Genomic DNA, 25,729 nt, shown 5'->3' with positions numbered 1-25,729 from the left:
AATGACTACCGTCCAGTAGCACTGACTTCAATTGTGATGAAGTGTTTTGAAAGACTGATGACACTTCTTCACTTCCTGCCACCATCGACTCACTTCAGTTTGCTTACCGGACTAATCGTTCCACAGACGATGCCATATCTCACCTGCTCCACACACCCTGAGTCACCTGGACACTGGCAGAGGGAATATTAGGTGTTGGACTACAGTTCAGCAATCAACGCAAATCTAAGCTTTTCACCAAGTTGACGGATCTAGGACTCAGCTCATCACTGTGTCAGTGGATCCTCAACTTCCTCACAGACAGACCCCAATCAGTGAGGGTGGGAAAACAAGTCTCCCCCTCCATCTCACTCAGCACTGGAGTGCATCAGGGCTGTGTTTTAAGCCCCCTGCTGTACTCAATGTACACTTATGACTGTGTAGCCACATGTGTTACACCCCGGCCTAGGCAACCGGAGTGCAACACGAAAAAAGTAAAAATAAAGAAAGAAAAACACACAAAAAAACCCCCACTAAAGCTCACCACCAAAATCCCAAAACGAAAGTATCGACAAATCTATTTACAGCTATTTACAACAAACTATTTCTTTACAACAAAACACCAAACTATTTACAACACGGGGGAGATCGCGACCATGACACACTGAAACACAAGGCTTAAATACATAGAAGGAGCAATCAGGGAATGGACCACAGGAGGGAAACACAGCTGGGGCAACTCAGAACTGACGAGACAGGGAAACGTAAACTGAAAAGACTAAGATAACACAGACTTTCAAAGTAAAACAGGAAACACATAACAGTCACGCCAAAAACGTGAAACCGAACTTGTAAGCAACATCCGACACCACCTCCATTGTCAAGTTTGCTGACGACACTGCTGTTGTGGGCCTGATCTCCGACAACATCGAGACGGCCTACCTGGAGGAGATTAGGACCCTGGAGACCTGGTGCCAGGAGAATAACCTCCTCCTAAACATCAGCAAGACTAAGGAGCTGATCGTGGACTTCACTACAAAGCAAGCGAGGAATACAAAACCCCTCATCATCAGTGGCACGCCAGTGGAGAGAGTGGACAGTTTCCGATACCTGGGTGTCCACATCACTCAGGACCTGTCATGGTCCTGCCACATCAAACACCCTGGTTAAGAAAGCCCGTCAGCGTCTCTTCTTCCTCAGAAGACTTAGAGACTTCCATCTGCCCACTGAAGGTGCTCAAGAACTTCTACTCCTGCACCATCGAGAGCGTCCTGACGGCAAACATCTGCACCTGGTTTGGAACAGCACCAAGCAGGACAGACGAGATCTGCAAAGGGTGGTGCGCTCGGCAGAACGCATCATTCAATCAGAGCTCCCTGACCTGCTGTCCATCTACACCAAGCGGTGCAAAGTCCAAAGCTAGGAAGATTATGATGGACCTCTCCCATCCCAACCAAATGGACTCTTCTCACTGTGAGGTCTGGGAAGCGCTTCCGCTCCCTTAAGGCCAAAACAGAGAGAATGAGGAGGAGCTTCTTCCCCCAGGCTATTCGGGGCCCTGAACCAGGTGTAGGACTGGACCTCTCCCACACACGTCACTATAAGACTGGACTCTCACACACGTCACCACACGCACCACCACACATTTCCTATAATCCTATAATTCCTATAATTTATAATCCTTATCTTTATAATCTATTCTGCTATTTGCACATTCTTTACTGTAAATTCCTAAGTTAATTTGTAAATTTCTGTAGTAAACTGTAAATTGTAAATATTGTAAAACTTTTCTTCTGTCATTTAATGTGCATTGTACAGCTACAAGCATTTCACCCCCAATGTCATACTGTGTATGGTTATGTGTGTGTGACAAATAAATTTGAATTTGAAAAAATTTGAATTGAAACTGCACAAATTGACAGAAACACTGAAGCAGCTCCACATTTATTCTTATTGGACATGTATGTCCTATTTGTCAGGTGACAGGAGAACCATCACAAAGCTCAGAGAGTAATAGTGACACAAGATCACAGGTGAAACTGGATGATGACCTGGTGGTTCATGACTGTATTTGAAGCACATGTGTGACTGCATGTATGTGGAGTGTCTCACTGTTATTTATCAGGTGACAGAGGCAGCTCTGCCATGTTGTAGCTTGGACAGAGGTGAAGAGGCGAGGTCACTGGTGACTGACTGATGATTTTCTGCTATAGATTAACTAGTATTTATTATCATGACAATTGTTAGGCTGCAGATGTAAATTGATTCATTAGTGTATATTTGACAAAGAATCTGAATTGACATGTCTCACTTTTTATATGGAATATGGCTGAAGTAAACTAAAGTCTAAAATACTTAGTCATTTGTTTAATAGTAATTTAACATTATATAATTCACATATAAAACTATGAATTGTAATTTTTAAAAAGCATGTAGAATAGCATATGTAGGCAAGTATATTGCTCCTTTCTTTTAATCAAAGCAAAGACAAAAAGGAAAAAAATAAGAAACAGGGTTCGGTGGTTGAATCATCCGTCCCCACCAATTCCAAAACCAAATCTACGCCCTTGGTCCTCCCCTTCCAGGAGACGTGATTTATGTCTTGGTTTTGCACCAAGACAGTTCAAGGGGGGATTATTGCTTGAGGATTTATTATAATGCACAGAGTCTACTTTCTTGGTCATGTTATCTGTGCTCCTTAGCTGTGTACTAGTTTGGCTCATCGCCATTGTTTTGAATCAAAGGCAAGGTTGTTTCATTTCCACACAGTCCATTTACCTCCACGTTTACTTCTAAGCGATGAATTTTTGTCTCCAGTACTGCAATCTTCTGCAGGAGGCTGTGGTAGTCATTTGTGGAGAGGGGAGGCATTTGTTGCTAGTTAGCCTAGCGGTTAGCACCTTTCCAGGCTATTGAGGCTGTTAGGTGCCCAGACGCTGTAATCAGGCTTCAGCTGTGTGTAGGCCACAAACATACAGAGCGCTGAAGATAAGGTAACTATAAAAATTTTGCTGTTTCTGTTAAGAACACTTTAGTCCTAATGATCTATAAATGACCAAAAGCTATTGCAGGTAAGCTCATGCGGGAAAAAAAGGGAAAAAAACAGCATAAAAATCAATAAAAGAAGCAAAGCATTTAAAGAGCAAAGAGAGGAAGCATCCACACTCACAAAAAGGGGAGGTACAACCTTTGTGAGGAGCAGGTCATGTTTTCTGGATCTGGTTGTCACAGAAAACTCTGTTTTATTCTGGTGATTTTGAAAATGTTTAATTGTCATTATGCTTGATTCTGATCTGCTGATGAGTCACCGCTGGAAACGCAACACAACCGACCACATTCATTCAAGTTTCCACGTCTCCTTTATGGAGCTGTGGAACAGTAAGCTTTAATATTAAATTGATATATTATATTCGTTCAGTTTATGGAGAATTTTGTTTGTCTGCTGAGTCTCACAGGTGTGCTGTGGGTGCACGCCGCCTCCAAACAGCCATATTTACCGCATGTCTGCAGCGTCCTGCTGCTGATACTCTACTGATGTGTGTTTCATTGTCAGGGCTGCACGGAGCGCTTTGTTTCCAGTCCCGAGGAGGTGATGGACGTTATCGATGAAGGAAAAGCAAACAGACACGTCGCTGTGACCAGTAAGTCTTCACCTGTACGTGTGATACTTCCGCCCCGACCATCGTGTGTTTGTTCTCGGATCAGTTTACTGAATGGGGTTTCTTCTTCATGCAGACATGAACGAGCACAGCTCTCGCAGTCACAGCATTTTTCTGATCAACATCAAACAGGAGAACGTGGAGACGGAGATGAAGCGATCAGGGAAACTTTACCTGGTGGACCTGGCAGGCAGCGAGAAGGTCACACTACTCCATCACACTCAGTGAGCACCTGTTCTCTGTAAATTTCTGCTTGCTGACACCTGGATTGTGCTTTCTGCCATCCAGGTGAGTAAAACAGGAGCAGAGGGTGCCGTTTTGGATGAGGCTAAAAACATCAACAAGTCTCTGTCTGCTCTGGGGAACGTCATCGCTGCCCTGAGTGAAGGAACGGTGAGTCTTCATGTCTCCGATCTTCAGGTCTCTGACATGTATGCCTGAAATATTCTGGATTTAACTTGATTTGTTTGACAGAAACGTCACAGCTCACCTGATTTTCAGGTGAAGTGATTGTCACGTGTCTCGTGTGTCTCTAGAAAACCCACGTTCCATACAGAGACAGTAAGATGACCCGGATCCTTCAGGACTCTCTGGGTGGAAACTGTCGAACTACCATCATCATCTGCTGCTCGCCGTCTGTTTACAACGAGGCTGAAACAAAGTCCACGCTCATGTTTGGACAGAGGTACGGCAAGTCACCTGATCAGAGGAAAAAGCAGAGTACTGTGGTTGAAGTACGTCCTCCACAGATCTGAGTGTTTCTTCATTCCGCGTCCTGTTGTTTCAGAGCTAAAACCATAAAGAACACAGTGTCTGTGAACCTGGAGCTGACCGCCGAGGAGTGGAAGAAAGAAGTATGAGAAGGAGAAAGAGAAGAACAGGAGTCTGAACATCATGATCCAGAAACTGGAGAATGAGCTGAAACGCTGGAGGAAAGGTGAAAAAAGATGTTACTTCAGGTTTTCACCTGGAGACGGCATTTATACTTCAATCTGCCTGCACACTCCAGACAGCTCAAAACCCACGATTGATATTGCTCTCTCTCACCGCTGGCACTCCCACAACTTTTTACTCAGAGCTACCGAATACCCATGTTGTCAAATAATCTGATTGGTTGATGTGGTGCATTTTTCACCAACAGCAAAGGGGGCATCATGTTTGTTTGTTTTTCAGTTTTCTTCCTGCACTAAATGTGACTATCCAGGAAACAGCTGTAAATGATGTATGTGCTTTAAAGTCCACAGTTTCCACAAAGGTGGAGTGAGACTGCAATCTTGCTGCTACGTCATCTTAAATCTGTCACGTGTTTTGGAAGGCAGGTCATTTGGTGGTGGCACGAACGCATTCTGCACTTTAATTTTTTTCACATTTGGTTCTGGTACCAAAAGAGTTCGGTTAGAGAAAGATCATGATTTTTGCTGGACTCAACCCTCTGACATCAAACTACTCCTATCAGCAAGTCTCCCCACGTGACAGCCTCTGGTCATATATTCTGGCAGCTTTTCCTAAATGAGCTTTAATGATAAAAAAAACACTCATCCTTTAACATTTACCAGCTTTGTTCCAAAAGAAAGTTTAAAAGCTTTTTCTTCCTCCTGGAAGGTAAACGTCTGCCTCCATCTTTGTGTTACTTTAGTCTGTAAAGGTTTCACTTCAGGACTCTGAAGTAGGACAGAGCAATGTGGCCAAAAATATTTATCATGATATACATTTGAAAATTTGTGATAACGATATAACTGACGCGAGAAAAAATACTTTACAACGCCACAACTTTATTAGTGCAAACAATTATGCAAATTCCTCGCTGACAGTCTAACCAAAAGGCATTTCCAGTGGAAACTGGCCAACATAACCTCAGCATAACCATTTATAATATCCACAAAACTTAAAAAGAGGTTATACACACACAATACGGTAACATTATGTTGAAGCACAGTACATATTACACCTGTGGCTCCTGACTACGATGCCATAATGCTCCGACAATCCATCAAGCGGTGCGGCTTTGTAGCTTAGCAAAGTCATATTAAAACATTTTTGACAGATTTCTGAGCGCCGTGCACATAAAATCGGTTCGAGGTCAGTAAGCACAACCAGAATTCATACATAAGGCGCACTGTAGATTTTTTGAGAAAATTAAAGGATTTTAAGTGTGACTTATTTTCTGAAAAACACGGTAATAACGACGGCCCGCTAGCATGCTCTAACAAAAACTGTGCTTTGTTGTGTGTCTGACGGACAAAAGCTAAACCAGTTCCACACCACTGAAGTTGCAGCATTTTTACAAACCAGTTCTGGTTCATCTGATCAACGATCCGCTTTCGCCCTTCTCATTCTCTGCCATGCTTTTTCTGCCATGTGCTCATGAAAACAAAGGCACTGCGCATGCATGTATCACCATATTCTATTGCGATATTTCATTTTCTTATCATTGCCTAACATTATACCGGTATTACCATGAACGCATGATATGGCCCAGCCCTATTTTGAAGGTTTCCGTTTCAAGGTTTCCGTGTCACGCTTTGATCAGTTCTCTTTAAACTCGTTTTAGAGAAGGCAGTGACAGTACCAGGGAGCGTTTTACATGCAGCTATTCACCTGTCCACTAGAGGCTGCTATACTGTACACGTGGTATTAGTTTGTTTAGGAAAGCTGTCACTGTGAACCGTTTATGATGGAGAGTCTCTTAATATTTTGTCAGAGTGGAGCTGTTTGTGTCTGAGCCTTCATTTTGCGTCTGATTGAATTCCTGTTTAGTTTCTGTTGGCAGCTCACTGATAAGACTCTCAGCTGCAGCTCCGTCTCTTGTGATGTGAGCATGTGGCCAATGTTTTATTCATGGATCCTGATTTGATTCTATTATCAGTAATTTTGACTCCTCCAGGTGAGTCTGTACCTGTGGAGGAACAGCTGGGCAACAGAAACAAGAAGTGCAGCAGCGAGACAGCAGCAGCGATTGACAGCTTGGCTCCGCCCCCTGTCGCCCTGTCTGTGGAGGAGAAGTCGCAGTACGAGACTCTCATCACTGACCTGTACCAGCAGCTGGACGACAAAGTGAGTCGCACCTGTACCCTGTGTGAGGCCAAACTATTTAAAAGCTCAAAGACAGCAGTGCTTTTCTTTTAAAGCAGGGGTCCCCAATCCCAGTCCACGAGGGCCGGTGTCCCTACAGGTTTAGATCTCACCCTGGGTCAACACACCTGAATCACATGATCATTACCAGGCCTCTGGAGAAGTTCAAGACATGTTGAGAAGGTAATTATCCATTTAAATCAGCTGTGATGGATCAAGGACACATCTAAAACCTGCAGGGACACCGGCCCTCGTGAACTGGGATTGGGGACCCCTGTTTTAAAGGATTGTGGAGGTCTCATGACGGCAGCTTTGACTGCGGAACAAAAGATTTTTAAAAGGGATCACTACAGGTTTTCCCTTAGTCAGCAGTTGTCCCTCTCCTAGATCAGCTGGAGCTTTCTTTAGGCGCCTTCCCAGCTTTGACAAATGTCCAGCTGTGATAACCACATTTGCTCAGGGCCTTCTTGATGTAATGAACATCATATCAAAGAAACTGACCTCACAACCCAGTGTTAGTCAGTGGTGCTAGTTTCAGTCATTGTGCTAATGTCCTATTTATAAGGTTGGAAACCTGCAGTCAGCTGAGACTGAAGAGGCCCACCTGGGTAATGATGCAACGTTTCTCCCACTGAGAACATCCGGATGAGCACAATCAACCTTTGGAATCTTTAGTGAAGGTTACAAATGATCTTCTTGTGGCCTCTGACAGTGGACTCATCTCTGTGCTTGTCCTGCTAGACCTCAGTGCAGCGTTCGATACTGTCGACCATAATATCCTATTAGAGCGATTAGAACATGCTGTAGGTATTACAGGTACTGCACTGCAGTGGTTTGTATCATATCTATCTAATAGACTCCAGTTAGTTGATGTAAATGGAGAGTCCTCTTCACACACTGAGGTTAATTATGGAGTTCCACAGGGTTCAGTGCTAGGACCAGTTCTGTTTACATTATACATGCTTCCCTTAGGCAATGAGCATCTGCATTTTAAAATTGGCTTCACCGCTGCTACAAAAAAGTAAGAAACACTTAGTAACAATAAATAATTACTGTAAAAGTAGAACAGTCAAAGTCTGATTCTGCCTTTCTAACCTGGATTTCATTCATTATTTTCTCCAGGTAGTTCTAAACACTCTGGATTCTCTGATTAGTTCAGCTGCCATTCCTCTGCTGCTCTGCACCGCTTCGGTCATAGACTCCCGCTCTGACCCACCCTGTCACCATCACCTACATATTTATTGATCAGTCACAAATAGCTAGCTCTTAGTCATGTTAAAGCAGCTTTTACATCAAAATGTATGTCAATAATTGTGTTGCTAGGCAACACCTCTGTAGTGGATAATTTATGCCGGGTCAAAACATCCTCTCCACTTCTAGGTTATAGTGGTCATAATTATTTGTCTTTGGATCCCACACACCCAAAATTCAGTATTTGATGAGTAAGTCCATTTTAGAAAAATCGGGAAATATGAGATGATAGGGTTTTATTTTAACAAGGTAACAGTAAAATAATAATAATAATAATAAACTTTATTTATAAAGCACACTTAAAAACCAAGGGTATGCCAAGGTGCTTAACAAGTAAAATAGAGTATATGAGGAGGATAATAGAAATAGGACCAAAGCAAGTACTAAATATGCAAGCAGATAACTGTCACTAATACATAGGAAAGCAACAGGTACAGAGCAAACAAGAATTTAAATGAGCATACAAGTGCGTGATATAAAATCATAAAAGAAATATTAACTAGAGGGAAAGGCAAGATTGAATAAGTGGGTTTTTAGTCGTGATTTGAACAGTGCAATGGAATCAGATGCGCGGAGGTCGAGAGGAAGGGTGTTCCACAGTACCGGGGCAGCCAGAGCAAACGCACGGTCACCCCGAGACTTCAGTCGAGATCTGGGTTGGGTCAGAAGTAGTTGAGTGGCAGATCTGAGTGTTCTAGCAGGAGTATGTGGTTTGAGAAGTTCACTAAGATAACTTGGCGCTAATTTATTAATAGTTTTGAATGTAAGGAGTAATATTTTAAATTGAATACGGTACTTTATGGGCAGCCAATGCAGGCTAGCTAGGACAGGGGTAATATGGCAAAATTTCCTGGTACCTGTTAAAAGGCGGGCTGCTGCATTTTGGACTGTTTGCAGTCTAAGAAGAAGAGAAGAGGGAAGACCATAGTACAAGGAGTTACAATAATCCAACCTGGAGGTCACAAAAGCGTGAATAAGCTTCTCCAGGTCCTCATGCGGAATATAATGCCTAGCCTTAGAGATAAGGTGCAGTTGGTGGAAGCTAGATCTCACTACAGCAGACACTTGCTTATCGAGTTTGAGCGAGCTATCCAGCAGTACACCCAAGTTACTGACATAGTCACAAGAAAAACTAGCAAAGGAACCCAGGCAGCACAGAGTTGGGCACGAGGGATTTTACTGTTGAACACCACAATCTCAGTCTTCTTATCATTTAAAACGAGGGAATTACTCAGGAACCATTCTTTGACCTCCCGCATGCATTCTTGAAAGTAGTGCAGGGACACAGCAAGGTCGTCAGTAAGTTCAAAATAAATCTGTATGTCATCGGCATAACAGTGGAAGGCGATATTGTATTTTTCAAAGATTGCACCTAAAGGGAGCAAATACAATGAGAAGAGAATAGGGCCTAAAACTGATCCTTGAGGCACACCACAACAGACCGGAGCGGAGGAAGAGGAGAAGGTGCCTAAGTGAACTGATAAGGATCTATCAGCGAGGTATGATTTAAACCAGTCGAGGGCAGTGCCTCTAATACCCACAGTGTGCTCAAGTCTTAGTAATAAAATGTTATGGTCTACCATATCAAAGGCCGAAGAGAGGTCCAGTAAAACTAGGACCATAGAGCGTCCAGTATCAGTGATTACAAGAATATCATTAAGAACTCTAACCAATGCTGTTTCAGTGCTATGCAATGGCTTAAAGGCAGATTGAAATTTCTCAGCAATATTGTTCGTGTCCAAGTACGCCTGGAGCTGGGAGAGAACTAGTCTCTCCAGGATTTTGGACAAGAACGAAAGCTTAGAGATCGGTCTATAGTTTGAAAGGTCATAACAGTCAGAATTTCTTTTTTTAAGAATCGGGTGGACTACAGCATGCTTAAAGGACAAAGGAACACAGCCTGAGAGCAAGGAAAAGTTCATAAGAAATAGGATACTAGGTCTGATTACATCAAAACAGTCCTTAGCTAAACAAGATGGAAGAATGTCAAGCACAGTATTGGTGTTATTCATTTGAGCAACTAGCCGCTTAAGAGTCAAAAGTGACACAGGCTCAAACTGGTGGAAAGTTGAAATGCACTCAGGAATGGGGAGAGGATATAAAGCAGGGGGGAGGGAGGACTTAAGAGATGAGACCTTTTTTAAAAAGTGATGCCAAGGGATCAATGGACAGTCCACGCCAAAATTCCAGCATGTGCAGTAACCCCGGAAAGCATGCAGTGTCTTCTGGATAGTGTGTGAAATTATCTGTTGTCACAAGTTGCATGAATGGGCCAGATCTTGTCTGGTTTTGTACAGTCAGTCTTCTTAACGCCTGCTGTGGTAACTAGCTGGAAGACATGTTTAAATCATTAAACTCTGTCTGATTGATGTTTAGGATGATGAGATCAACCAGCAGAGTCAGATGTCTGAGAAACTCAAACAGCAGCTGATCGACCAGGATGAGGTGAGTCTCACCTGAGTGTTACATTCCATACTATCCACTGATCGATGGATCACAGGTTAATCAATAGCTCTCCACCAGCTGCTGGCATCTATCCGCCAGGACTATGAGCGGCTGCAGGAGGAGCTGTCCCGCCTGCAGAGGGAAAGCGATTCAGCTAAAGAGGAGGTGAAAGAGGTGTTGCAGGCGCTGGAGGAGCTGGCTGTCAACTATGACCACAAGAGTCAGGAGGTGGAGAATAAGAACCGCTGCAATGAACAGCTGAACGACGAGCTTGCTCACAAAACTGTGAGTCCACAGTCAGAGGGATGGATGGATGTTTGAATGGATGCATGGATGGATTTTTGGATGGATGGATTTTTGGATGGATGGGGGTGGATGGATGTTTGGATGCATGGATGGATTTTTGGATGGATGGATTTTTGGATGGATGGATTTTTGGATAGATGGATGAATTGATGTTTTGATGGATGGATGGATTTTTGGATGTTTGAATGAATGGATGGATTTTTGGATGGATGGATTTTTGGATGTTTGGATGGATGGATGGATTTTTGGATGGATGGATTTTTGGATGGATGGGGGTGGATGGATGTTTGGATGCATGGATGGATTTTTGGAAGGATGCATGGATGGATTTTTGGAAGGATGCATGGATGGATGCATGGATGGATTTTTGGATGGATGGATGGATGGATGGATGGATTTTTGGATGCATGGATGGATTTTTGGAAGGATGCATGGATGGATGCATGGATGGATTTTTGGAAGGATGCATGGATGGATGCATGGATGGATTTTTGGATGGATGGATGGATTTTTGGATGGATGGATGAATTGATGTTTGGATGGATGGATGGATTTTTGGATTTTTGAATGAATGGATGGATTTTTGGATGGATGGATTTTTGGATGTTTGGATGGATGGATTTTTGGATGGATGGATTTTTGAATGTTTGGATGGATGGATGGATTTTTGGATGGATGGGGATGGATGGATGTTTGGATGCATGGATGGATTTTTGGAAGGATGCATGGATGGATTTTTGGATGCATGGATGGATTTTTGGAAGGATGGATGGATTGATGTTTGGATTGGATGGATGTTTGGATGGATGGATGTGTAATGAACCTGCTGTGTTTCCAGGTCAGTCTGGAGGCTGTTCAGAGGGAGCTGTCCTCCCTGCAGGAGCTCAGCTCTCATCATAAGAGGAGGTCAGCGGAGATCGTCACTTTGCTGCTCAGAGACCTCAGTGAGATCGGCAGTGTTCTCGGAACCACCGAGCTCAAAGCTGTGAGCCTCAAACTAGTTCTTCTTCTCATCTACTTCTACTTTTCATGTGTCTGAAAACAAACTCTGATTCTGTCTCTTCAGATGACTGAAGTGAGTGGAGTGATGGAGGAAGAGTTCACCTCTGCCCGACTCTACATCAGTAAGATGAAGTCTGAAGTCAAATCTCTGGTGAACCGCAGCAAACAGTTGGAGGTCAACCTGACAGAAAACACCTGCAAGATGAAGGCGAATGAGAAGGAGCTGAGCACGTGCCAGCTGCTCGTGTCGCAGGTGAGACAAATACAAACTGAGACACACACACACACACACACACACACACACACACACACACACACACACACAGCCTGTCTGAACAGGTGTGATGATAAATTCACCTGTGCTGTTTGTTTGTGTGTCTGCTTGTGCAGCTCCGGGCAAAGCTGGGGTCTCTCACCGATGACCTCCAGAAGGTGGAGCAGAAGAAGAGGCAGCTGGAGGAGAGTCAGGATGCTCTGATGGAGGAGGTCGCCAAGCTCCGCGCTCAAGGTAATACTGCCATGGTTACAGGAAACAGTAAACTCTGATTGGCTAATTTTTAAAAATCCATCACAGGTGAACAGGTAGAAACAATAAGAGACTCTGTGTTTGTGTGTGAGCAGGTCAAATGCACGAGCTGACAGTGATGGACAAAGAGAAAGAACACATGAGCCAGCTGAAGGATGTTGTGGAGATGAAGGTAAACATGGCGTGACGTCACTGTGAGCAAAGTAACAATCAACAGTCTGTCAAAGCTAAATCAGTGATAGAGGTGATGGAAGTGTCACTGTGTGTTCTATAGAGAACGCTGGAGGAACAGATGGAGAACCACCGGGAGGTTCATCACAAACAGCTGAGTCGACTCCGAGATGAGATCGATCAGAAACACAGAGACGTCGACCGACTCAAAGAGTGAGTTATTGATTATTATTGATTGATTATTGATATTACTAATTACTGAGTGATTGAGCTGCTCTCAGACTCTTCTCAGCTGTTCTGGGTTCAGTCACATCGTTCATTTTAAAGAGATTTGTTATTGGTCAGATTTTTGCTTCAAGCATGTGTTTTGTCAGAGTGTCGAGCCGGCTGTTTCCAGCTTCTTTGTTTCTTTCAGCGTGAATCAGGCTCTGCAGCTGGAAAACAGGAAGCTTCAGTCTGACTTGGACAAACTGAGAGCAGAGGATCAGAACAAAGACCAGAAGCTTCAAAAGCTCATGTACGTTTGTCCCTCTGTTCTTGCAGTCGCCTCAAACATCGTGATTGAGGTTTTAGCGCCATCAGACATGGTTGTGTCCACATTCAGTTCACGATATAATCTGTGACGTCTAAGTGTGTCAGACAGAAATCATATATTTATTTATCATGTTATTTTTCTCATTTAAACTCCTGCGCCGCTCAGATGACATCATTGCATCATGTTGCCTCCTTCTGCTTCCACCTACCGTTTCTCTGACCAATCAGTGAACTCACATTAACAGGCAGTGGGTGTAAACGGAGTTCAGGTGGGTCATGCTAAACTCTGCTTGTGTCTTCAGGTTTGTGAACGAGAAGAGAGAACAAGCCAAAGAAGACCTGAAGGGTTTGGAGGAGACAGTGGTATGAGATTGTATTTTCACTGGCATAGATGCTCAGGGTCCAGAAGTGCTTCTGTGCAGCACCACAGTGGGTGTTACATCAATCTATGACTGAAGTGCAGATTTTCAATTCAACTAAAATTTTATATGAACTGTTGAAATGTGTGCTCAATCATCCAGATAAGGAAATCCATAAAAGTTGATTCTGTTTATCTTCTCTTTATGTATTATTGTAGGTCTACATTACAAGATAAAGCGCCTTGAGGCGACTGTTGTTGTGATTTGGCGCTGTATAAAGGATTACTCCTGAAAGTCTGCAAATAAGCTCTTCAGTTAAGGGCCTCCAATTCAATTTTTCAATTTCATTTCGTCATCAGGACGCTACAACACAGAGCAAACACCATCCCCACAGACACAGCGGCCAGGGAGGCAGAAGAACATCAAGAAGGCCCTGAGTAAATGTGGTTATCCCAGCTGGACTTTTGTCAAAGCTGGGAAGGCGCCAAAAGAAAGCTCCAGCTGATCCAAGAGAGAAGGACAACCGCTGCCTAACAGAAAACCTGTAGTGATCATGTACGTGTCAGGAGTATCAGTACAGTTGAGGCGCATTTTTCCTAAACACCGGTTCTCTGGGGCTTTCAAGCCCCAAAACATGTTGCGCCAGAAATTGGTCCACCCCAAGGATCGGGTCCCCCGACACAAACAGAGTAACAGAGTGTACGCTGTTAAGTGCAGGGGGATTGCCAGGATTTATAAATCGGAGAAACCAAAAAACCTCTGGTGAAGCGGATGGCACAACATAGAAGAGCCACCTCGTCAGGCCAGGACTCTGCAGTTTTCTTGATGCATGCAATCAATAACTTAACTGCTTAAATAACTTTAGGCCTGTGGCCCTCAAACCAATTGTGAGTAAATGCTTTGAGCAGCTGTTTTTGTAGCACATCAAGGACATTCTCCCAATAAACCCAGATACCCTTCAATTTGCATACAGAACCAGTCTATCCATCTCCACCACCCACCACCTTATGCTGTCACACCTGGAGAGGAAAACACCACAGTCACTGACTTCAACCACTTTTAACACAATCATCCCACACCAGCTGGTGGAGACACTGATGCTTCCAGGTGTGGACACTGCAACCTGCAACTGGGTTCTCAGCTTCCTGACAAAATTCAATTCAGCTTTATTTATACAGCCCCAAATCACAACAACAGTCGCCTCAAGGCGCTTTATATTGTAAGGTAGACCCCACAATAATACATACAGAGAAAACCCCAACAATCATATGACCCCCTATGAGCAAACACTTTGGTGACAGTGGGAAGGAAAAACTTTTAACAGGAAGAAACCTCCGACAGAACCAGGCTGAGGGAGGGGCGGGGCCATCTGCTGCGACTGGTTGGGGTGAGAGAAGGAAGACAGGATAAAGACATGCTGTGGAAGAGAGACAGAGATTAATAACAGATATGATTCAGTGCAGAGAGGTCTGTTAACACATAGGTTGTGTCCAAATTCACGGGCTGCATCCTCCTGAGGACGCATTTGTAGTCCGATTACGTCACAGCGACGTGACGAAGGCTGTCCACCCTGTGTAGAGCTTTCCTCTCTGCCTCAGTGCAGTTTCTGTGCCACACGTTGATGCCAGAGCACAGAACATTCTCCACCGCACATCTGTAAAAGGAGATGAGGACTGAGCTCTCAAGTCTCGCACATCTCAGCCGCCTCAGGAAGTAGAGCCTCTGGTGAGCCTTCCTGATCAGGCTGGAAGTGTTTTTCCAAATGAGGTTGCTATCTAGGTACATACCCAGGTACTTGTAGCTGGGTACTACTTCGACTGCAGATCCTCCGACGTGCAGGGGTGTGTGTGTGTGTGTGTCTTCCCCTCCTCAAGTCCACAGTCATCTCCTTCATCTTCTTCTCATTTAAGCAGAGATTGTTTTTCCTGCACCAGTCCTCTAAGTGTTCCACCTCCTTCCTGTAGCCGGTCTCATCATTGTTGGTGATGCAACCAACCACAGCTGCAAACCTTACAATATGACAGCCTGGATGGTTGGGTGAGCAGTGTGAACAGGAGGGGACTTAGCACACTCGTGTTAGGATCCTCAAAGCGGGCGCAGAACTGGTCGAGAGCCTCAGGCAGAGAAGGATCCCTGGGGCATTGTGTATCCCTAGTTTTGTAGTCAGTGATGCACTTACCCCTCCACATACTGCGTGGATCCTGGGAAGAAAAATAACAGTCTATCTCCTGTGTGTATGTGGCTTTGGCTCTCGTGACGCCTGCAGTCATTTCTCTTCTAGCCCTCCTGAGTTCCTGTGCGTCACCAGACCTGAAGGCGGCTTTCAGCAGGGCATGGACTTCTTCTTTGTTTTCTTTCCCGCCTGTCCCGTTTGGCTCTTTTGCCATCAGAATTATTGTCTAAAGGCAAAGAAAGATGCCCAACGGATTTACTTTACCAGATTGACCATCCCAGCCTTGCCGTGTTGGTCTATTTGATTTACCTTTGCTTTTATTGTTTATTTTATTTTATTTTCACTTGCTACACTTGGGACAGACTTGACTGGGGAAAAGAAAAGGGAGAAAGAAAGAGGGGAAAAAAAACAGCGGGGAAGATGAACGGTGATAAAGGGCAAAAAACAAAAACCAACAAAAAAAACAGACAAAAAATACAATCACCTGGATCACCTGTTGAGAAAGAAAAAAGAGAAAAGAAGCAAAAAAAGAGAGCAACATAATAAACAACATCATGATGATCTATGTGAATATAACAGTAAATATTAAACATTATTGTGCAGCACGTAAGATCAACAGAACACAGTGTGCTTTGAGGTAGGAGCCAAAAAGGGTGTAGTTTGTGGGTGTGATCACCCGTGTGTACACCTGTGAGCATGGATGCGCTTGTTTTTTGTTTTTTAAAAGGTTCCTTCATGTAATAATCTGCTAGACGGTGTGGGGGGCCACAGCCCCGTCCTCCAGGGCATAAAGCAGGTATGGAGGAGATCCAGGCTCCAGACATCCAGAGGCCCCCAGAACACAAGAGACCAAGGAAGACCAACAGAGGGGCAGCTGCGCCACTGTCCCAGAAAGAGCTGAGGAGAGTCCCAGATGAGGGGTCACTCAGCAGCCACGGAGCAGAAGCCAGAGGGGGTTGCAGTGACGTGCCCGTGAGCTCCGCCGGCAGCCAGCTGCGCCAAAGTGACCGAGCCCCAGCCGAGAGGCCGAGGGCACCCCACCCCCGAAGGGGCCCGAGCGAGCCCCAGGCCCCGACAAGCAGCCACCAAGGAGTGAGCCGGTGTGTACCTGGACGCCCATCCCCGGACACAAAGAACCACCAACGCACCGATGTCTGAGGGCGTCTGCCACTGGCAGGGGGAGTGGTGGGGGGAGATAGGCCTCCATACCTTGGAGGGCCTGAGATGTCCCCAGAGAGGTGGCGTCTGATACCCAACCTGACATATAGACACAGACATACAGGCACACAGATACAAACATCCATCCCCACCCTCATGCTCTCATATGCACTTACTCCACACTCAACCAACGTGGAGACAGACATAAAGAGACGCTGTACACACGATCACACTCCCCAAGCGTACTCTCAGCCCCGGGTCTAGGTACCCTTGCCCCTGGAGGGGGAAACTGCACCCAGACCCAGGTGGTGTTACCCTTTTCCCTGGGGTGGAGAGAAGCAGACCGCCCCGACTCCGCAGCAGCAGGGAGGCCCCACACTCCAGACCCCAGTCGGACAGCCAACTCCTCCTCCTAGCCCCCCCCGCTCCTACAGGCAACAGAGAATGGGGGGCAGATTGAGAGGTGGGCAATGACGCCAGGGGTGAGGTTGTACACCCTGCTGGTCTTCTGGATGCCGTGTAGCGTGCCCGCCCCCAAGGTCCTATATGTATGTGTTATGAGAGTGTGAGTAATGTGAATGTCTAAGTTGTGAGATAAAATTAAAGCACAGGCGGCCAGAAGGGGACGGGGGACGGGGGGATGCCTCCCCTGACCCCTGGTGACACACCTTTACCCAAAGGCCTTGCATGTGTGGGTGATTGTGGTGGAGCGGGAAGAGGGAGGCAGCCGGAGATGGGGAGGGAAGGAAGGGAGGGGCAAGTGGCCCCACCCTGTGCAGAGTCACCGTCACTGGGGCACACAGTGATGGTTTTTAGTGTGGTTTGGAGCGTCGTAGTGGGGGATGGTAGGCAGAGACCAGCATAATACAGATGTGGTCTGAGAGGCTGAGGTGGGGCGGGGTACTGCTCTGTATGCATCTCGCATGTTGGTATAAACATGGTCCAGCGTGTTATTTCCCCGTGTCGGTATGGTGACATGCTGATAAAACCTTGGTAAGATGTCTGTCAGGTTTAAGTGGTTAAAATCCCCAGCCACTACCTAAAAACCTTCCAGGTGCCTATTCTGAAGCGAGCTGATGTGATGGTGTAGCTCCTTCAGTGCGTTGTTAGCATTAGCATGCGGTGCTATGTAGGTTGCTATGACAAAAAACTCCAAAAACTGAGAAGGTGAATAGAATGGGAGACTTTTCACAGTCATGAGTTCTACATCCTGAATTGAATTGACTGAAGCCTAATCTTGAAAGTAAGATAGTGTCTGTCTCCTGAATCCAAACTGGAAGCTGGTTCCACAGAAGAGGGGCCTGAAAACTGAAGGCTCTGCCTCCCATTCTACTTTTAAATACTCTAGGAACAACAAGTAGGCCTGCAGTGTGAGAGCGAAGTGCTCTAATAGGGTGATATGGTACTACAAGCTCATTAAGATAAGATGGGGCCTGATTATTTAAGACCTTGTATGTGAGGAGCAGGATATTGAATTCAAAATGGCAGCCACAGATGAAAAACCATCTCAGTCAGCACACCTCAGGGGTGTGTCCTGAGCTCGCTGCTGTTTAGACTGTTTACACATGACTGTACAGTCAGATCCAGCACCAACCACATTGTGGTTTCCAGATGACATGTCAGTGCTCGGTCCCATCAGTTACGGCGTTTAGTCCGTTTACAGAAAGGACATGAAGCAGCTTGAAGTCAGGTGTAGATCCAAAAGTCACAATCAATGTGGACAAAATGAAAGAGAGTGATTTCAGGAGGCCCGGCAAAGATCACCACACAGACCTCACCACAAATGGTGCTGCTGTGGACAGGGTGAGTAGTGTTTAGTTCCTGGGTATACTTTTGTTAAACGTCTGAAAGTCTACTCTTCAGTCACATGCTGGATTCTTGGTTTCCTCTGTGATGATGTACAGAAGCAAAATGATAAAGTCCAAAATGTCTTACTGCTGATGTGAGACCAGCTGAGTCTCTGTTTCCTCCAACAGGCCAAAGAGCTGCAGATGCTCAACGACCTTCGCAAACTCTTCATCGACGACATCGGAGCTCGAATCAAGAATGTAAGAATAAAAAGTAGCTTTACTTTGAGATTCAGAGCAGCAGAGCTTTGATTCGTCACACAATTGCTGATGTCACTTCCTGCTTTGAATGGTGTCGCTGCTCCAGGTTTACAATAAGCTCATTTATCATTTTCCAGCTTATTTACATTCAAATTTAATAAAGTTTAAAGAGTACCATTGCGACATTGCATTTCCACTGATGTTAACCTAACTGATCTGCCTCAGTCCATTTTGTGAGGAGTTTTAGGGATCAGTGTGTGTGTGTGTGTGTGTCCGTCCAGTGATAAAGTCTCATGTGTTATTGTCATGATCAGAGTTCAGAGAATGACAGCGATGAGGCTGGTGGCAGTTTGGCTCAGAGACAGAGGATCGTCTTCTTAGAAAATAACTTGGAGCAGCTCAGCAGGGTCCACAAGCAGGTGAGTGATCTCACCTAGTCTCTAAGCCCTACCCACAGGGTCACCCTCAACTGGTGTCTCCCCCATTGGAAGTTTGTGTTTCAGTTTTTAAAACCAGGATCTTTAGTGTGGGTCTGTCATTGACAGGTCACTCTGTGATTGGATGTTTGCTGATGTTGTGTTTGTTGGCAATTATTTCTTGAAATATGACAGAGTACAGATCCTGCAGTGAAGCTTGTGTCTCCAGCTGTGATCCTCTGTGTGACCATGTGAATGAGAAGCAGTCTCTCAGGTATAATAGTGCATAAAAGCCTAAGAATTTAGACGTGTAGACAGTGTAGAAGCTTCCAGGTGAAGGGACACTAAGTCCTATGATAAGGTGGAGACTTAGGCAGTGATGGGAATAACGGCATGTGATTACAAGTAACGCCGTTAATTTTTTCAGTAACGACTAATCTAACTAATTACTATTTCTATCGTAACGCAGTTACCGTTACTAACAAGAAAATGCGGTGGCGTTACTATTTTTCAACAAACAGACGGTTGAAGCTGTGTTCAGTTGACCACATCTTATATCAGTTGCATGGAAATAGCTGTAAGTAATGTGGGCGCTACAGCTTTCAGCAGCTCCGCACGTTCCCGCTGACAGCAATCACTTTCTGCCTGATGATCACTTTTTCTCACAACACCTGCAGCTTAGGGTGCAAAACAATCGCACGACTGCTGCTGTTTGACTGAGGAAGAATAAAGTAGTCGTGGTAAGCCAATCACATGACCACTTAAAGACAAAGCAACAAGGTGACATATACCCAGAGGTGGGTCGAGTGTCCAAAAATTGTACTTAAGTAAGAGTAGCATTACTTTAAAATATTATTACTCAAGTAAAAGTGAAAAGTAGTCTTCAAAAATGTTACTCAAGTAAGAGTAAAAAAGTACTTGGTGAAAAAACTACTCAAGTAGCGAGTAACTGTTTGAAATGTCTGATTTATTTTATAAATAAATGCTATCAGACAAACAAAAATAAATATACAAATTTTAGTATTTTCAACAGGAATATATGTAAAAACATCAACAAAATTTTTTCCAGATTTCAGTTTTTCACAACATAAAGCTTTTTTTCACCAATACCTACAGTAAATAATATAAACATATAAACAGTGCAAACAATTTCCAGTGACAAGATATGCTGTAAACTTTATATTAATTTTTGGAGATGTTTTTTACTAACTCTTGTTGAAAAACAAAATCCTGTCATTCATATCCCGCACAAACAGTTTGCAATGAATTCCAGATTAAGTTTAAAATAAGAATGCGTGCAAGGCTAAGCAGTGCTAGCCAATAGATCCTCCTGTTTGGCTGTTACTCTGGGAAAAGACGAAAGACGGTGATGGAAGCGTGACTGGAGCTGCGATGTAGCCTATATAATATTTATATTGTACGAACGTGATAATTATGTATTTTGTAATAACGTGATATTATATTGTTCAAACGTGAAAGGTATATTGTTAGAACAATATACTTTTCTATTTTTCTTTTGGCTGGGTGGCAGCTCTACGCTTCCGTATCCAAGGCTTTTCAATGTGACCTCACAAAATTGTGACGACTACAACAACCATGAAAAGAGTTGGATGGACATTGCTGCTCAATCACAGTTGCCTGGTCAATGTTTTTCATTAGTAATTTAGCAAAGTTGACAGTGGTGTGTGTGTGTGTGTGTGTGTGTGTGTGTGTGTCTGTAAGACGGAGAGAGGGAGAGCGAGAGACAGATTTTGTATGATAAGCTTCATGTTATGGACGCACAGTTTGAGCACTCAGGTCGCATCAGAGCATCAGGCCGTGTGAGACCCTACATCGTGACCTATGAACTTCTAACCCCTGCAATTCAATTGTACAGTTTGAGCAGGAGCTGAATAATGCGACGGGAAAAAATCGCACAGTGTTTGCCCAGCTTAATGCAGACTGTTTAAACTAAACAAGCTGCTGCTTCACATAATAAACCCTGTCAGCTGCAGTATTGCCTTCTGTTTTAACAGTTAAAGCAGTAGAGACGAGCTGTTTGCATGTGCGTGGAACTCTAGCGTCATTAAACAGGCTAGCTGTTAGCTTATAGCTCACGCTAGCTGACCAGTGAGCAGTTAAAAAGACAGCTGAAGCTGCACAAAACACCCACAAACTTGTCTCTCTACAACGTAGCGCCGAAAATATGACTCGCAGCTTGAGCTCGACACAGCTGCTGTAACATAAGACTGACATCCAGCTAACCACAGCTAAAAAGATATTTAGAGAAAACTTACCGTTTCCTCAGGTTACACGAGCTGAGTTTTTTTCACGCTGAAAAGTTAGTTTGTTTTGGCTCTCACTGAAGACACCGACGCTGAAGACATAGCTGTTCTTTTGTGCTGCTTTTAAGAGAAACATTCTTTGTATATGAGGAAAATGCTGTTCATCCTCTTCAGCTGTAGCGTAGACGACTGGCTCTGCCATGTTTTCATGTTTCTTCTTTCTGTGTGTCCGCTACTTTGAAACGCTTGGGCCGCTCTGCCCGCCACAGTTTCAAACTGGTCATGACTGGTCATGTCAACTCCTCAGCAAGGAAAATCGCTATTGGCTTTCCTAAAAGTCGCTAGAGGTCGCTAAATGACGTCATCACCTAATTTGCATAATTGGTCATGCTAATATAATTGTAACCTACGCTGTTGGAGAGAGAAATAACATCATGGAAGAGACACAAAGTGAGCAAAAAACGTCCTAAATGCATTTAGAATTTATTTAGAACTACAAATTAAATTTCTTTTAGCAATTTTTTTTAATGTCACAATTCCAACCCTGTTCCTTTATCCGGGCTTCGACCGGCAAAAGTGACCCGAAATAGGCGCTCTGGTGGAGTTACTTTATGTGTGTGTGTGTATGTGTGTTTATAAGTAGTTTTAAACCTTGTGATCCACAAAACAGCATAACAGTAAAAGAAGAACTGCGTTACAGTCAGTGAGGAAGCAGCGGCTTCGCTCATGCGCGATTCATTTGCAGTTTGGACGCATAGGTGTGAACATCTCCTGCAGCTGGGGGAGGACTATCCTCCGCCCGTGAGCGCTTTAGCACGGGTGAGGTGCCCACGGCAGCACCCGCTGCTTGTTGAGAGTAAGAGCAACACGCCCTTTCACGTCAAAAAGTTGTCATAAATAAGTCTCCAATAACACCAGAAAAAGTTGCCAGATTTGTCGCTAGTCGCTTTTTAGAAAAAAAGTCGCTAAGGGGCTCTGAAAACCCGCTAAATATAGCGACAAAGTCACTAAGTTGGCAACACTGACTGAATGGCCACATCTGATTGATAAAAAAGTTACCGGAAACTCCACTGGCGGCATGTTATCTAATGGGTTAAACTAATTATTTTTTTAAAAAGTAACGAGTCGAATTTTGCAAATGTAGCGGAGTAAAAGTACCGTTTCTTCTTCACAAATGTACTCAAGTAAAAGTAAAACGTATCGTGCAAGAAAGGTACTTTAAAAGTAAATTTTTTTTCAAAAACTTAATTAAATGTAACTGAGTAAATAGGGTTAGGGTTAACCCTAACCCTAACCCTACCCACCTCTGTATATACCAGTTTTTAAATTGTGTTGATAGGCCACATAAAACCAGACTCATGATAAACAATATATACGCGTGTTTTTTCCTCAATAGTTTCTTCACATTCACTGTCTAAGGACAGCGCAGCAAGCACTCTCTGCTTATGAGCAAACCCCCCCCCCCCCCAAAAAAAACCCAAAACAGGGGAAGTTTTAGGAGTGGCGGCAAGAGAGAGAGAGAGAGAGAGAGCGAGTTTTGAGATGTGAGAGATTTGTGACGTTTAGTGTGTTTGGAGTGTGTAGTTAGTGTGTTGTCTTGTGTAGTTAGTGTGTTGTGGATAGTTTTGTGTTGTGTGTCAGAACAATGAGGCGACTGCTGTCTCCAGGTAGAAACAGGAGTGATACACCTGCTGCTGTCAGACCTGCAGGTATCAGGCTGTGATGTTTCCTTTATAGTGGACAGAAATTATTTTTTTGGAGTGGCACAAATAATTTGTGGCATCTTATTCAAGAATGGCTGATTGTTCTGTAAACAGTTTGAAATGGTTATTTAAAAAAGGTAAAAGGTAAATGGATGCAAATAACTTTGTTGTTTGGAAAACTTGTGCATATGATTTTAAAATTGACGATTTATATTTGCATTTAAAGTTATGAAATATGATTCATTAAACATGTTTGTGGTTGTTACAGTAAAAAATATAACTTTTTCTACTCGGATTTTATGTTTTTTGTCTGATTTTAGATCAATTGTGTTAATACAGTATGTCAAAATGAAAACGTAACTGTAAATTCAGACACGTGAGGTTGTGCTGAAAAGGATGATACCAAACAAGGCAAAGTAAATAGTTTTTAAAGGTGAGATGTGGAGGAAACATCAAAAGTAGTTAAAAATGGCCAATTATACCCTGGACCCCGGAGGGTTAAACACTTTTTTTTAAAGTAACAGAATAGTTACTTTCCAAGTAATTAATTACTTTTAGAATCTTGTAACTCAGTTACTAACTCAGTTACTTTTTTGAAGAAGTAACTAGTAACTGTAATTAATTACTTTTTCAAATTAACTTGCCCAACACTCCACTAGGGACTGCTTGAGACAAAACAACATCTGGCGTCTCAGTCAGGGTTGCTTTCACGGTCACTAAGACAACAGGCTGTTAGGTGAAAGGTGAGTGAATAGGGAAAAGCACTTAGTACATGTTTAGCAGAGTTTGTAGGTGCTGCTCCCCTGGATTGGACAAGGCAGATTGCTGAGAAGCTGGGACCAGCCCGAGGCACCGACGATGGGAGAATTAAGTGTAAACTATGATTTCTCCCCATCAATTTTAATCAATCAGATAGATGCACAGTCTCATATAAAACTTTGTATACTGATAAGTTGAGGAACTCTGATCTGCAACTTTACAGCCTGTGGTCTTCTGAACAAAGGGGATCCATGTACATGATAACATGTAATCATTCATCGCCTGCTTTAATAAATAATAATTAAAGAAAGAAGTGTTTTACTGGGGATTCCTCAAGGTGGATAAACAAACACGCTTTCAAGTCACATAACTGACAGTAGCTGTTTCCTCCAGCTGGTTCGGGATAACGCTGAGCTCCGCTGTGAGCTGCCCAAATTGGAGAAGCGTCTCCGGGCTACAGCGGAGCGAGTGAAAGCTCTGGAAACTGCTCTGAAAAATGCAAAAGAGTCAGCCGTGAGGGATCGCAAACGCTACCAACAGGAAGTTGACCGCATCAAAGAGGCTGTGCGGTCCAAAAACCTGTTCAGGAAAGGACACTCGGCTCAGATTGGTGAGAAGATAACTTAAAACAAGCCAAGTCTGATATGTGATGTGATAGGCTGTTTGTCTTTACCTAAACTCACCTGTTACCTGCATTCATATAGCCAAGCCAATAAGAGCCGGTCATCAGCACCATCAGAATCCGTCCTTCTCCCATGCTATCCGACCTACCATCAGAGGAGGGGGTGCAGGGTCCAGCCCACAACACCAACCCCCCCGACACCAACCTCAGCAACATCTCCACCAGAACAGCAGCAGCAAGTAGGCTCCAGGTGAGTCACACCTCAGAAACCATGGCACACAACTACAAAGCTTCAGCCACAACTTTATTTCTGTCAGCACTGCTTGTCAAACTGATCTGTTTTATTACAGCTCATTAAATAAAATGCTTGGGAGCTTTTCTACTGTATATTTGAGTGGAGGAAAACAGGATAAAAGACATGCTGTGGGAGAGAGCCAGAGATTAATAATAACTAATGATTAAATGCAGAGAGGTGTATAAACACATAGTGAGTGAAAAAGCTGACTGAAGAAGAAACACCCAGTGCATCATGGGAATCCCCCAGCAGCCAACACCCACATAGCAAGCAGGTCTGGCCCGGATCTGGTATCAAGCCGGGCCTGCTGGTTGACTTCTGGCATGGTAAGTGGTATGTCATCCAGATGTGGGCCAGGCCTGGCGTAGATGCCACTGTTTATGTTCCTATTTTCCTATTTTAGTTAGAAGACCCAAATGCCATGTTGCAATTAGAGATGGCACGATACCGATATCATAAATTTGGATATCTGCCAATACCGATATGAATCCGATATAGTGTGTTTTTTAATCAATAAAACTTTTTTTAATATCTTGCTGCTTTTTGTATAAGTTCATACTCAAGTTAAAAAAAACACAAGCTATTCTGTTATACCTTTATGCAAAAAATGCACTGCACCCAAAATATTTCATAGTTCAGCAAAACTGATCAATCTAATAAACTTAAACCTGCTCCATCCTCCCTGTTCTGGTGTTTTAAAGAGTAAGCAACCTAACTAATAGGGTTCTAAAACTCCCAGCAAAAAACCCCAAAAAATAGGGAACCACCCTCCACCTCATGATGCTTAATCGACGTAATCAACTTTAATTTGATGCAGTGTGGAAAAAAAATACACAGAAATAAATTAATTTTGAAGAGTAATTAAATAGATTCATCATCTTTCTTCAACAGAACTGCAGACTGCACAGATGGTTCCCTAAGGAAAAAGTACTATAGCTTACTAGGGTATATTAGACTTAATAGTTACTATATACAGTAATGGACGAC

At 43.8% G+C, this 25,729-nt stretch overlaps 1 pseudogene; it reads left to right on the top strand.

The window, feature by feature from the left end:
- Positions 1-3,517: 3,517 nt before the first annotated feature.
- LOC113018452 (kinesin heavy chain-like) lies at positions 3,518-24,881 on the top strand (annotated as a pseudogene).
- The last annotated feature ends 848 nt before the right edge of the window (positions 24,882-25,729 follow it).

Source organism: Astatotilapia calliptera, unplaced genomic scaffold, assembly GCF_900246225.1.
Source record: "Astatotilapia calliptera unplaced genomic scaffold, fAstCal1.2 U_scaffold_88, whole genome shotgun sequence".
Classification (NCBI taxonomy): Eukaryota; Metazoa; Chordata; class Actinopteri; order Cichliformes; family Cichlidae; genus Astatotilapia; species Astatotilapia calliptera.
Note: the sequence above shows the minus strand (reverse complement) of the source record. Positions and strands in the feature narration are given on the sequence as shown.